At 48.9% G+C, this 12,482-nt stretch overlaps 1 protein-coding gene across 3 annotated transcripts in view; it reads left to right on the plus strand.

The window, feature by feature from the left end:
* Nucleotides 1–5,182: 5,182 nt before the first annotated feature.
* WDTC1 (WD and tetratricopeptide repeats 1) overlaps nucleotides 5,183–12,482 on the plus strand; it is a 79,068-nt gene continuing 71,768 nt past the window's right edge. For 2 of the 3 annotated variants that reach the window (XM_025396450.1, XM_025396465.1), the window contains exon 1: nucleotides 5,183–5,617. The gene's annotated coding sequence lies outside the window, so the exon portion shown is untranslated. The remainder of the gene's footprint in view (nucleotides 5,618–12,482) is intronic. The other variant, XM_025396457.1, reaches the window with a different exon arrangement.

Below are 12,482 nucleotides of genomic sequence, written 5' to 3' on the forward strand. Positions count from 1 at the left end.
AATATATGACATTTTTGTGTTAAATTTTACATAAGTGCCATACTGAATGTATTATCTTCAAACTTCCTTCCTTCACTCATTATGTTTTTAAGATTTATCTATGTCGATTACATGTAAATCATTTAATTGGTTGTATGGTACTCCATGGTATGACTAACCCACGATTCATCCATTGATTCCCCTTACAGAAAGACAGGTTATTTCGACATTTTTGCTATTATAATACAGTTGGAAGGCGTATTCTTGCCAATGTCTCCTCGTGCACACATGCAATAGTTCCCCTAAGGTATCAGAAGTAGAATTGCCGGGTTGTAAAATATAAGCATCTTTAATTGTAGGTTGAACATGCCCACTTTTGCCTAGGAATCCAATTAGGAGATGAAAATGATGGTATCAGTGACTGCCTCTGCAGAGCTGGTGATCAGTTGAGGCATCATCTCATGCTCTTAGGAGAGGAAAAACAGCAACATTCACTGCCATAGCTTTGTTTGAATAATCCTTGTCTGTTTCCAAAAGCCAAATAAAAAAATATTGGAAATGGTCACTTAATTAAATATCTACCTAATACAATAATTGCTTCTAGAGTATCTTGGACACACGTGTATATAGCCTGTACTTGAATACTACCAGAAACAAACAACTTACAACCTCTCAAAGTAGTCCAGCTCTGTTGGTTAGAAAATTATTTTAGGCCGGGCATGGTGGCTCACACCTGTAATCCCAGCACTTTGTGAGGCTGAGGTGAGCAGATCACGGGGTCAGGAGTTCGAGATCAGCCTGGCCAACATAGTGAAACCCTGTCTCCACTAAAAATAATTAGCTGGGCAAGGTGGTGTGCACCTGTAATCCCAGCTACTCAGGAGGCTGAGGTAGGAGAATCGCTTGAACCTGGGAGGCGGAGGTTGTGGTGAGCCAAGATCTTGCCACTGCATTCCTACCTGGGTTGCAAAGTAAGACTCTGAAAAAAAAAAAAAAAAAGAAGAAAATTATTTCATAATCTGAAAACACCTGTGGCTGGGAAGTGTGTATCTGATTTTGAACTTAACCATCTTCTTTTTCTTTCTTCTCTTTCTTTTTTTTTTTTTTCTTTTTTCTGGACAGGGTCTTGTTCTGTGTACCAGGCTGGAGTGCAGTGGTGCCATCTTGGCTCACTGCAACCTCTGCTTCCCAGGCTTAAGCAATCCTCCTATCTCAGTCTCTCCAGTAGCTGGGACTACAGGCACACACCACCACAACCGGCTAATTATTATTATTATTATTATTTTGTATTTTTAATAGAGATGGTGTTTGGCCATGTTGGCCAGGGTGGTCTCAAACTCCTGAGCTTAAGTGATCCTCCCACCTCGGCCTTCCAAAGTGATAGGACTACAGCCATGAGCTACACCCAGACCAGCCACCATGCCCACCCTAATTTTTTTTTTTTAAGATGAAGTCTTGCTCTATTGCCCAGGCTGGAGTGCAGTGGCATGATCTTGGCTCACCACAACCTCTGCCTCCCAGGTTCAAGCGATTCTCCTGCCTCAGCCTCCCAAGTAGCTGGGACTACAGGCAAATGCCACCATGCCCAGCTAATTTTTTTATTTTTAGTAGAGACGGGGTTTCACTATGTTGGCCAGGCTGGTCTCGAACTCCTGATCTGGTGATCTGCCTGCTTTGGCCTCCCAAAGTGCTGGGATTACAGGTGTGAGCCACCGCGCCTGGCCAATGTTTATATTTTTTGTAGAGACAGGGTTTTGCCGTATTGCCCAGGCTGGTCTGGAACCAAAAGGTTGGGATTACAGGCGTGAGCCTCCGTGCCTAGCTGAGTCTCTGTTTCTTCTAGGTACAATGGGAGTAAGAATCATACCTAACTCACAACGTGGTTGGAAGAATCAAATGAGTTAGTGGGTGTTAATGTATATAAATGTGTGTGTGTACACATATGTATAGATTTACGTATAAGTCTCTGCTATATGGAGAGAGAGGAAGAAAGAAACTCAAGGAAGCGTAAGAGTACGAGTGAGTACCTACTAGAAAATGATAAATAGTAACTGCAGTTGTTAATAGTCTTCTTCCTAGTGGAGCAAGGTGGCTCATGCCTGTAATCCCAGCACTTTGGGAGGCCAAGGCAGGTGGATCACCTGAGGTCAGAAGTTCGAGACCAGCCTGACCAATTATGGTGAAACCCCATCTCTACTAAAAATACAAAAATTAGCTGGGCATCGTGGTGCGCACCTGTAGTCCCAGCTACTCGGGAGGTTGAGACAGGAGAATCGCTTGAACCCAGGAGGGGGAGGTTGCAGTGAGCCAAGATTGCACCATTGTACTCCAACCTGGGCGACAGAGCAAGTCCATCTCAAAAAAAATAGTCTTCTTCCTGTCATCAGTCTCTACCAACAAAAGTTCATTCTGACAACAAATGTTTACTGAGTTTCTGCTATGTGCCATAGACTGTGCTAGGCGTCACAGAAACATCACCCACTCTTCTCTGTCGGTATATCTAAGATCCTCTGTGACCTTGCCAGCATTAAACAAGAGTTTAAAATGGGGGTTCTCTGCCACAAAAAACAGGATGCTAAAACGATTTAAAAATGGGGGTTCTGGATTTGAATAGTCTAGGCTTTTTTTTTTTTTTTTTTTTTGAGACGGAGTCTCGCTCTGTCGCCCAGGCTGGAGTGCAGTGGCCGGATCTCAGCTCACTGCAAGCTCCGCCTCCCGGGTTTACGCCATTCTCCTGCCTCAGCCTCCCGAGTAGCTGGGACTACAGGCGCCCGCCACCTCACCCGGCTAGTTTTTTTTTTTGTATTTTTTTAGTAGAGACGGGGTTTCACTGTGTTAGCCAGGATGGTCTCGATCTCCTGACCTCGTGATCCGCCCGTCTCGGCCTCCCAAAGTGCTGGGATTACAGGCGTGAGCCACCGCGCCCGGTCTAGTCTAGGCTTTAATCCCAACTGTACCACTTCCTAGCTATGTGATTGTAGGAGTGTTTCTTTCTTTCTTTCTTTCTTTTTTCTTTTCTTTTTTTTTTTTTTTGAGACAGAGTCTCGCTCTGTCACCCACGTTGGGGTGCAGTGGCATGATCTCGGCTCACTGCAACCTTTGCCTCTTGGGTTCCAACTATTCTCCTGCCTCAGACTCCTGAGTAGCTGGGATTACAGGCGCACGCCACCACGCCCGGCTAATTTTTGTATTTTTAGTAGAGACAGGGTTTCACCATGCTGGCCAGGCTGGTCTTGAACTCCCAACCTCAGGCCATCAGCCCGCCTTTGCCCTCCCAAAGTGCTGGGATTACAGGCGTGAGCCACTGGGCCCGGCCGGGAGTGTGGGAGTGCTTTTTTTCTTTTTTTTTGAGACAGAGTCTCTCTCTGTTGCCCAGGCTGGAGTGCAGTGGCGTGATCAGGGCTCACTGCAAGCTCTACCTCCCGGGTTTACACCATTCTTCTGCCTCAACCTCCTGAGTAGCTGAGACCACAGGCGCCCGCCACCACGCCTGGCTAATTTTTTTGTATTTTTAGTAGAGACGGGGTTTCACTGTGTTAGCCAGGATGGTCTCAATCTCCTGACCTCGTGATCTGCCGGCCTTGGCCTCCCAAAGTGCTGGGATTACAGGCGTGAGCCACTGCACCCAGTCCGGGAGTGTTTCTTAATCCACTAGTAAGCACTTATCTCCCATGGTAAGTATTCAATAAATGTTAGCTATTATTCAGTTTAATTAACCCAATGACCCTAACCAAGGTTGCAGCCTGAACCTGGGAAGCTACAGATAGATGATCTCAAAGCTTTCTTCTAGTTCCAAAGTCTATGATTTTTTATATTCAGTGGAACAGCTGTGGGGGAGAGGTCGGGGGAATGACCCACAGCATTTTTTAGGAGAAAGGCATAAAAGACTTTGTGAGCTGATGTCACAAGGGTAGGTTCTTACTCCTCTAAATGGGGAGAAATCTCCCTTGGGGATAAATCACCAGCAACTAGAATACTACCTTTGTCTCTGGGAGTATTCAGGTATTCACAGAAAAATTCATACTCATGATGTGAGCAGAATTGGAAAAAAGAAACAAGCTACATACGGAGTGGTAAACACTATAAATGCCAAATACATATATTCAGTCCTTACTGAGAGCGGGTGCTGTCTGGTTTTCACAGGAAAGACAGGCAGTGTTCAGAGGCTCAGACTCTGGAGTCAGGCAGATCTGGGTCTAATTCCCAATTTGCCAACTTATCAGGACCCCGGGGGCAAGTTGCTTTTAGCCTTTCTGCTTCAGCTTCTTTCCTTTTCTGCAAAACACAGACAGCAATAGTACCTAGCTAAGGGACTGTACCCAATCCAGTGCAAATAAAAGTGAATTATTGTATCTGACAAATGGCACCCTATAGGTGAGTGAAAAGTTTCCCTTGTTAGAAGGTGATGACACTTGTCTTCCCTTTCTGACTTGAAGTTTCATGGGTGGGGCCTGGTCTCTGCCTTAAGAAGATAGGCTTAGTACCACCCTTGTCACCTTGGGAACTTCCTTAATAAAGAGGAGGGTGTCTCCTCCATCAGCCCTGGGACTCCACAAGGCTGGAACTGCGTCTCCTCCTCAGAGATGGGAGCAGCAGTGACTCGGCGAGGGTCAGATGGACCTAGTCGCTCCCATCACCCCGAGGGCACCCAGAGTATGTGTGGCTGACTCCTCCCCAGGCTACTCAGCGTAAGACCGATTCTCTTTCATCCTCTTCCTTAAGACCCAGGAGACGCGAGTGAGGACTGTGCCACTTCAGCAGTCCCCCAGAGCAGGAAGGAGTGGGCTGAGGCTCGGTTCTGGAGAGCCCTCGGGGCCCTAGTCTGAGAGGTCTCACAATTCGGGGGCTCAGAGTAAGTCTAAGGAGCTCTTAAGGGGCTGTGCGGGGGCCTGCGGGCCAGTGGGCGAGCGTGTGAGCGGGTGTCCCAGAAGCAGTGTGAGGCGTTTTACCCGGTGGTGGGGTGGGAGGTGCGTCCGGGTAACTAATGGCAACCGGGCGGGGTGAGCCCGCTCGGCAGGAACTCCTCGACGGCGAAAAACTACGACTCCCAGGGTGCCCCGGGGCTTAGCCCAGCTTTCCCGCCCGCCCACTGGCTGCCGGTCCCGCGAGCGGCGAAGCCCATTGGCCACGGCGGTGCGGGGCTCCCCCACTAGCAGGTTAGTGGGCGCCGCCGGCAGCAGACGTTGACCGGGCGCGGGGGGGTAAGTGGGGGGGCCCAGCTAGCCATTCTGGAAGCTGCCGGGCGCAGTCTGCGTAGCGTACCCGCCGGCTGCGAGGCGCGGGGCGGAGGCGGAGACTGCGTGGCGCAGGCGCGTTGCTGGGCTTCTCTTGGGTCCCCAGACAGCTGGAGGAGATAAACAGAGGAGGAGGAGGGAGGGGAGTGCGTGTGTGAGAGCGCGCGAGGGAGTGTGAGTGTGTGTGAGCGCGGGTGTGAGGCGGTGCGCAGGGGCGGGCGGAGGCGCTGTCCGGCCCCGGCCAGGCGCCGGGCGGGGAGCATGGGAAGGGGCTAGAGCTGCTGGAGCCCCCCAGCCCCCTCCCCGGGATCCTCGCCCCACCTCCCGGGAGAGGGGCCGCCCCCCCGGACGGATATGGGCTCCTGAAGTTGCGCCGCTGCCGGTCGGGGAAAGAGACCTGACAGGTACGGGTCGCCGCCGCCCCCTGCCCTCCGCGGGCGCCGAGGCTGGGACTGGCTCCCGCAGCCCCGGCTCACGGGCTGCCCGCTCTGGGCCGGCTCCAGCCCTACCGGCCTGGGGGCCTGAGCCCGCCCGTCTCGGGGCCCCGGGTGTCCCGAGAGGGGCCAGGCCTCGCCGGGGCGGAGGGCAGAGTGGTCCGGGGGCGGGGTGGGGGCTGAGGGTTTGGTCGGGACGCGGGGGGAGGCTGTGGGAGTCCAGGGGGCTCTGCGGAGGGAGAGGTGGAAGTCATTCCATCACGGGACTTTTTTGCGGAGTTTTTGTTTGACATCTGATCTGGCGCCGGAGTCAGGAAGAAGGGGCAGGTGTAAGTGCCGGGAGGGCAACGCCGACCTGACCTGCTCTTAGTTTCTCTCTCGCTCTCTCTGTTTCTCTGTGTGTGTGTGTGTGTGTGTGTGTGTCCACCGCAGATGCCTTCAGTGGCCCATCCTGGCACCAAACTGAACTCTGCCAAGGTGCTTCCACCAGGCGACTGTAGCACCCCGTATACAAAGGGCCTCTGCTTGGGAATGGGCCATTCAGTACCCACTTCAAAGGGTAAATAGGAAGTGAGGAGATAGAAGAGAGACTGCGAACCAGCAGGATCCACTTCTTGCACTGAAAGCCGCAGTGGGACGCCCCCTTGCCAGCCTGGTTGACTTTGCTTGGTGCCTTGGGCTCTCTCTCCTCTGCGGGTGTACTCCCAGGGTTTCTAGAGGAGAGGTACAGGGGCCTGTGAGTAATGTCTAACAGCCGAATTTGACTGTTTTCCCCAAAGTTCTTTTCTTCTGTGACTTTCTTTAACCTCCTGAAGTACTGGTAGAGCAACGTTATGGTTTTTCTCTCAAGTTGGTGATTTTAGAAGCCTGGTGGGGTGGCTGAAGCTTCCCCATTCATTCCAAGGATGGGGTAGATGATCTGGGTAAAGTGGCAGTGAAGCCTTCCCTTTCTAACAAAGCCTGAAACCGTTTTGAGAAGAAAACTTTTTGAGGGCAGCTTCTGATTCAAAGACATTATGAACCTAGGACACCGGTATGCCCAGTAGTCCCTACTAAGCTTTTCTGTGTCTTTTACAGTCGTTAAGTGGCCAGCTTCTGCTCACTGTACTGAAGGAACTACTTAATGCTATTTCTGTCTTGAGTTCTGGCTTATTCTTCCTTGTGATTCTTATATCTTTAGCGGGATTGAATTGAATTTTTGCTGTTGAGTGTAATAGCCAGATCCTCTATAACAGACCAGGGAGTAACCGTGGAGCTCCTTTGGGCCGAGTCTGAGACTTACTGAGATTTCTTCATTGTAGGTTGTTGTATTTCACTGGCAGGTAGGACATGACCTTTTCTGTCATAGTTTGTGATCATGCTGCTTAAAGTCTGGAGTCCTGCTCTCCTTTCCTTTTTTGACCTATGTGGGAGCACTTCTGTTCGAGTCTTATCTCAATTTGAAGGAACAGTGCTTTTGGATCAACTCTGCAGAATAATTGAGCAGTAGTCCATATTTCTGCCTGGGACACCTTCTCTGAGGGTCATGAGGGAAAGAGAGAACACGTGTAAAGATTATGATGATGAAGCTAACGATTATTTACCAGTTTCATACAATTGGCAGTTTTTTTTAGCTGGAAGGAGTTCAGTATTGACTCATTGGGCAACTTATGTAGGGTGTTTTTGCACACCTAGACTTTGGGAATTGGAAAGACAACTGAAAATCATGAAGCCCACTGCCAAACATTTGTGGATCTTGAGGGGCCAACTGCTAAGGAAGATCTAGATTATGACTTGTTCTTTAATTATTTTTATTTTTTCTCTCCTTTTTAAAATTTTATTTGTTTATTTTTTGAGATGGAGTCTTGCTCTGTCGCCCAGGCTGAAGTGCAGTGGCACGATCTCGCTCACTGCAACCTCCACCTCCTGGGTTCAAGCAATTCTCTGCCTCAGCCTCCCGAGTAGCTGGGATTGCAGGTGTCTGCCACCATGCCCGGCTAATTTTTGTATTAGTAGAGACGGGGTTTCACCATCTTGGCCAGGCTGGTCTTGAACTCCTGACCTCGTGATCCACCCACCTCGGCCTCCCAGAGTGCTGGGATTACAGGTGTGAGCCACCGCGCCTGGCCTCTCCTTGTATTTTTATTTTTTGAGATGGAGTCTCACTCTGTTGCCCAGGCTGGTCTCAAACTCCTGAGCTCAAGGGATTCTTGTGCCTCTGCCTCCCTGGTAGCTGGGACTACAGACACGGCCACCATGACCACTCTCTTCTCTCATTTTAAATTAAGGAATGTTGCTGACATATGCAGTTCTGTGTCTCAGAGAGGAAGTCAAACAGAACATGTAATCTGGTAATACTTGTGTTTTCTTTGGGTCATTGGTTTAGTTATCTGTTCTGTTTCCTTTCTTCTTTCTGCCTCACCTTTCCAGATGCTCTACTGCATCTTTAGGCTGCCATTGCAGATTGCTGGGCCCACAAAACCCTTAGGTTGTACTTTCTTAGCTATCATCTCTTCAAAAGCCAAAGTTCTGGCAATTGCTATTAGAAACCAGTTCCTGGCTGGGCGCAGTGGCTCATGCCTGTAATCCCAGCACTTTGGGAGGCTGAGGTGGGTGGATCACGAGGTCAGGAGATCAAGACCATCCTTGTTAACACAGTGAAACCCCATCTCTACTAAAAATACAAAAAAATTAGCTGGCCGTGGTGGCACGCGCCTGTAGTCCCAGCTACTCAGGAGCTAACGCTGGAGAATCGCTTGAACCCAGGAGGTAGAGGTCGCAGTGAGCTGTGATCATGCCATTGCACTCCAGCCTGGGCAACAAGAGTGAAACTCCATCTCAAAAAAAAAAAAAAAAGAAAAAAAGAAAGAAACCGGTTCCTTGGTGTGGTTAATTTACTTTGAGAGGTATTTACCAGTTGGGATATGTCCTAAAAAGTGACTGACATTTTATTCAGGGCCTGGTATATCTTGGGCTCAGTGCTAGCTAGTATTTTTACTTTATCCAGTGTAACCTTCATGACTGTCCTGTGAAGTGAGAATCATTTTCCCTATTATACCTATGAAGAAACAGATTCAGAGAGATTAAGTAATTTGCTTAAGGTCACATAGCAAGTAAGAGGAAGGATTGGAATTCAAACCCAGGTCTGTCTGCTCTGTGATACTGAATTGCCTCTGGGACTGTGACACATGAGGAAGAACTGAAAAGACCAAGGCTAAGAGCCTGGGGGAACATGATACTTCATTCAAATACCTGAAGAATTGTCATGGGGAAAAGAAACTGGATGTTCTCTGTGATTCTAGAAGGCATCTCAGGATTAAATGACATAATTTCCAAGAGGGTAGACTTTGGTTTAATAGGAGATAATGTAGCTTTCTAAAAACAAAATGGGCTGCCTTGTGAAGGAGTGAGTTACCCATCATTGCAGATATTCAAGCAGAGAGTTTGCCACATTTTATTTATTTATTTATTTTTTGAGACAGCGTCTCACTTCGTCATCCAGGCTGGAGTGCAGTGGCATGATCTTGGCTCACTGCAACCTCTGCCTCCTAGGTTCAAGCGATTCTCATGCCTCAGCCTCCCGAGTAGCTGGAATTACAGGCATGTACCGCCACATCCAGCAAATTTTTGTGTTTTTATAGAGGGTTTCACCATGTTACCCAGACTGGTCTTGAACTCCTGACCTTAGGTGATCCGCCCGCCTCAGCCTCCCGAAGTGCTGGGATTACAGGCGTGAGCCACTGCGCCCAGCTCCGGCTAATTTTTTTGTATTTTTAGTAGAGACAGGGTTTTGCCATGTTGCCCAGGCTGGTCTCAAACTCCTGAGTTCCACCTGCCTCGGCCTCCCAAAGTGCTGGAATTACAGGCATGAGCCACCGCTCCTGGCTTTTTTTTTTTTTTTTTTTTTTTTTTTTTTGAGACAGGGTCTTCTTACTCTGTTGCCCAGGTGGGACTGTTACAGTAGTGCAGTCTTAGCTCACTGCAACCTCTGCCTCCTGGGCTCAAGTGATCCCCCTGCCTCAGCCTCGCGAGTAGATGGGAATAGAGGTGTGTGCCATCACACCTGGCTAATTTTTAAATTTTTTTGTAGAGATGGGGTTTCACTATGTTGTTTAGGCTGGTCTCAAACTCCTGGGCTCAAGAAATCCGCCCACCTAGACCTCCCAAAGTGCTGGGATTACAGGTATGAGCCACCATGCCAAGCCATGTTAAGTTTTACAGATCAAACAGACAGGGAGGCTGGGCATGGTGGCTTAAACCTATAATCCCAGGACCTTGGGAGGCTGAGGTAGGCAGACTGCTTGAGCAGTCTCAAGCAGTCAGGTGTGGTGGCATGTGCTTGTATTCCCATCTACCTGGGAATCTGAGGTGGGAGGATCACTTGAGTGCAGGAGGCAGAGGTTGCAGTGAGCCAAGACTGTGCTACTGAACTCCAGCATGGGAAACAGAGACCCTGTCTCACACACACACACACAAAAAGCCGGGTGCGTGGTGGCTCATGCCTGTAATCCTAGCACTTTGGGAAGCCGAGGTGGGCAGGGCTCAGGAGTTGGAGACCAGCCTGGGCAACATGGCAAAACCTGTCTCTACTGAAAATACAAAAAATTAGCCAGCCGTGGTGGCACAAACCTGTATTCCCAGCTACTTGGGAGGCTGAATCGTGAGCATTGCTTGAACCTGGGAGGCGGAGGTTGCAGTGAGCCAAGATCATGTGCACTCCAGCCTGGGGGACAGAGTGAGACTCTGTCTCAAAAAAAAAAAAAAAAAAAAAAATCAAAACCAAAAAACTAACATGTATTGAATATTTAGTATATACCAGGCACTTGCTAGATACTTTTTCTTTTCTTTTCTTTTTTTTTTTTTTAAGACAGAGTTTCGCTCTTGTTGCCTAGGCTGGAGTGCACGCAATCGCGGTTCACTGCAACCTCCGCCTCCCAGGTTCAAGCGATTCTCCTGCCTCAGTCTTCTGAGTAGCTGAGATTATAGGCACACGCCACCATGCCCAGATAATTTTTGTATTTTTTTTAGTAGAGATGGGGTTTCACCATGTTGGCCAAGCTGGTCTCGAACTCCTGACCTCAGGTGATCCACTCGCCTTGGCCCCCCAAAGTGCTGGAGTTACAGGCGTGAGCCACCAGGCCCAGCCCTACTTTTTCTGCAGTGTATCTTGTAATCTTCAGAACTCCCCTGGAAGGAAGGTATTACCATTATCCCCATTTTACAAATGAGAAATTGAGACTCTAGAAAGTTAAGGAATATGCTGGAGGTTACACAGCTAGTAGTGTAGGGCTGATATTTGAACCCATGTCTCTTCCTTAGCTGTGTGACCTAGGGTCAATCATGTATCCTCTCACAGCTATAGTTTCACCTATAAAATGAGGCTTGGCCGGGCGCGGTGGCTCAAGCCTGTAATCCCAGCACTTTGGGAGGCCGAGACGAGTGGATCACGAGGTCAGGAGATCGAGACCATCCTGGCTAACACGGTGAAACCCCGTCTCTACTAAAAAATACAAAAAACTAGCCGGGTGAGGTGGCGGGCGCCTATAGTCCCAGCTACTCGGGAGGCTGAGGCAGGAGAATGGCATAAACCCAGGAGGTGGAGCTTGCAGTGAGCTGAGATCCGGCCACTGCACTCCAGCCTGGGCGACAGAGTGAGACTCCGTCTCAAAAAAAAATAATAAAATAAAATAAAATGAGGCTTATTGTAGTACCTACTTTGTAGTGGGTTTCTGAGAACTAAATGATGAAATATATCCTTTTTACTAGACCTCACTGATTGCCCTCAAGAGCCAGGTCTTGGATGTAAAGGGGTACCACTTAGTCGGCTTCTTCTGGATAAATTCAGGTCTGCATGTAACCCTGAGAGTTCTGGGGCCCATGTGCTATTAAGTAATAGCTGCTGACTCCTTGAAGGCCTTTTTAGCATTGATGACTAATACCTTAAAAACTTTTAAGCCTGGGCTGGGCACGGTGGCTCACACCTGTAATCCAGAACTTTGGGAGGTTGAAGTGGGTGGATCCCAAGGTCAGGAGTTTGAGACCAGTCTGGCCAAGATGGTGAAACCTGGTCTCTACTAAAAGTAGAAAAATTAGCCTGGCGTGGTGGCAGGTGCCTGTAATCCCAGCTACTTGGGAGGCTGAGGCAGGAGATCGCATGAACTCAGAAGGTGGAGGTTGCAGTGAGCTGAGATCGCAAGACTGTACTCCAGCCTGGGCGACAGAGTGAGACTCCATCTCAAAAAAACAAAACAAAACAAACTTTAAGCCTGAATAAGGGGAGGATGCTGTCAAAAGGCCAGAGTGTATAGGAGGCAGTGTCATAGGCCCCGTGCAAAGAAAATTCTCAGCTACTACTGCAGAACCAGATTTGAGGGTCACCGTTGGCATTTTTGTGTTTATTATCTTCTTTTAGGATACAAGGTCACAACTGCTAGAGCTGTGACAGAGCTCAGTGCCAAGAATAATGACCCTTAATCCTCCCTGTAGCCATCTGGGGAGGTATTAACCCCATTTTCTTGGGGGTGGGGTGGGGAACAGGATCAGACCTTGCCCAGGGAGCTCTCCAGAGGCTGTTGAGGGCAGTGTTTGGATCAGGACTTCTGTACAATTTTGTCCTTATTCATGACCCCCAAATTCTATAAAACTGCTTATCCCTGAACCTCTTAGGCAACCTTCCTGAGAATGGGAGCTAGGCCTTCCTGGTCAGGGAGCTTCATCAGTTGAGGCTCGAGTGTTTGGGTGCTGATGGCCTACCTGGTTCCCTTTTCAGTCACATCTGGATGTAACACAACTGTCACTGAGTTAGAAGGGAAACATTTCTATTTTTTTTTTTTTTTTTTTTTTTTTTTTTTTTTTT

The sequence above is a fragment of the Theropithecus gelada genome, chromosome 1 (genome assembly GCF_003255815.1).
Source record: "Theropithecus gelada isolate Dixy chromosome 1, Tgel_1.0, whole genome shotgun sequence".
Classification (NCBI taxonomy): domain Eukaryota; kingdom Metazoa; phylum Chordata; class Mammalia; order Primates; family Cercopithecidae; genus Theropithecus; species Theropithecus gelada.